A 2,649-nucleotide genomic window follows, 5' to 3' on the forward strand; every position below is an offset into this window, starting at 1 on the left:
TATCTATCTATCTATATATATATATATATATATATATATCTATCTATCTATCTATCTATCTATATATATATAGATATTTTTTTTTCAAATTTCAATTCAATTGCTAATAATCCAAAGCTTGCTGGAATGTGGGTTGACCATGAGGATGCACAGAATGAAGATGTTATCATAATACTGATGACCATGGTGATGGTGATAGGATGATAATATTTCCTTGATCAAAATAAGGGAGTTGAATGATACAAAACCACCATCCATTAATACTTTCAATCATTCAGGAAATGATAGGAAGTTGTGTAATCATGATTTTTTTTGGTCCCTATCAGCTGCTTGTTAAAATCACACTATGGGAACAGCTTGAATGTGATGTTGACATGCAGGATCCATCCATACCATTAAGCAGCAAGGGGAGTGTATGCAGATAAACAGATAACACCTCTTGCTGTAGAGATGCTGCTAAAGAAGTGGCGACAGTGGGATTATCAGTATTTAAATGAATGGTCCTTATGAAGTGGGCAGTCAAGTGGCAGCAGAGGAAAGAGGAAAGCATGCTTTAAGTAGGAGCACACAGGGAAACCTGTAATTCTGTGGTCATTTCATACTAATTCTTCATACTTTTCTCATGCTGCTTTGCACAGACACACACATTGGACACAACAGTGTGGAAAACGCCATTCTTGACTGCACAGCCTTTGAGAGTTTGAGTGTGGTAACAGCAACCCCTTGTGCATGCAAAAAGAAATGCCCTGTTTCAAGAGCTGTTGACATTAATCTACAAATACATGACTTCAGCATAGATCAGAGAGAAATCAGCACCCAGATCACTTGTGGTTGAAAGAAATGAGCTAATGAATTCATATCAATGTCTGGCAGGGAGCATGGTAATATTCGCGGTCAAACAGGATTTCCTCTGATGCCTGTGGATTGTGTTGGGAAGAAATATATTTATGAAATCTGCTCCATGAGCACCACAGCAGGGGTGAACCTAAAATGTGTGAAAATCAGCTATTCTGTTCAGATAATACCTCCCAGACTCATAGTAGCACATTTTTTTTAAATGAACGTCAAACAAAATTGTCTCTTCAAAGCGTGCGCTGCCTCACATGTCATTCAAAAATGTACACCTGGAGTGTGGGATAAACGGGATGCTCAATGACAATGACACTCCACAGTGGGGCTGCTTTTAGGCAACATTCAGGCAGAAGAATACTGTGAGACCTACGCAGTGTGATCTGCTGTACTGACTTATGGACCAGATCTTATTCTACACATGAAAATGTAGAAAATGAATGTGAATGTCTGCACAGCAGCCAAATCTTGAAATTTGACAATGTAATCATCCTCAGAAACAGATTCTATACTTGCAATTACAGAAGACACATATGAATGTGGATAACATATCCCACATTCATATGTAAACCTGTTTCAAACCCATTCAGAGATATCAAAGTGTGACTCTTAAATTATGTTGATGTAGACCTTTATAGTAGGCGTTTCTGAAAGGTTTAACTTTGAATGCATGTGTTTATTTTTTTCATACACACAACACACTGTACTGTATCTGCAGATTATTGGCACTGCTATCAATATGAAATACAGACACATGGATATGGATTTATCTTTCACCAACCTTTTACTCTTCTCACTGAGACGTGTTCAACAATAATTTGTCAGACCAAAGGGTGCAGCCATGTCACGCATCTGCAAATTATCACCAATATTTGGCCTTTCATGATATTTGACAGAGCTAATCTGGAAGCTAATCTTTTGATGAAAGTCAGCGGCCTTTGTCTTGAGATGGGTAGATCGCTTTACAGTTATCCACAAAAACCTTTTGAGTCTCTCATGGTACACAAATCTCAGTAAATCTGTCACGGGGTGTGGTGGAGGACTCAAAAGCAGACATAGTCAGATGCAGTGAGAAACGGGTTTTAATGAGAAATGAACAAGACAGGGAATCCAAGGACGAGACAAGAGATGAGGGGGAAAATCCAGCAGGACAGGACAGCTTATTTGCATGATTTCTTTCTAGTATTTGACAACTGTTTGAATCCTTTCTTTTAAATGTTTCTTTCATGTTTTATAGTGAGAAAAGGTGCACTGAATTGAACTAAGTACTAAAGAACCCATTATGAAACTGATACACGTGTGGAAGGTTTTCAGAACATCCTGTCTCTCATGCAAACACAAAACTCTTTGTCACCTAACCTCAGGTGCATCATTAAAATTGTATTTGCACATGAAGAACAAACAAGGTACGAACAACCGTACATCATTCTGACTACAATCAACAATAAGATGTAAGAGCTCAACAGAAAAACAAACATTCAAGTGCCTGAATTACTGAAAATGTATTAGGCATTTATTAAAGCAGTTTCTGCAATTATTTTGTGCATGTGTTGTGATAACAGTCTGTGCTTGAATTCAAACATTCACTCAGAATGAGGAATAGTACTATTGACATTCTGAGTGAACACCAATTTTGGTCCCTGATCCCAGGCTGCTGCTCCGTTATTATTATTATAAAACTATTATTATTGTACTTTTATTGATATCAATGATTTAGTTTTCATATTTGCTAATGACCAAACACACTCCTGCCAGATCCCAACAACAGAGGAGTAATAGAATGAATAAAAAATAGAAAGA

The sequence above is a fragment of the Anarrhichthys ocellatus genome, unplaced genomic scaffold (assembly GCF_004355925.1).
Source record: "Anarrhichthys ocellatus isolate YVR2014 unplaced genomic scaffold, GSC_Weel_1.0 scaffold9, whole genome shotgun sequence".
NCBI lineage: Eukaryota > Metazoa > Chordata > Actinopteri > Perciformes > Anarhichadidae > Anarrhichthys > Anarrhichthys ocellatus.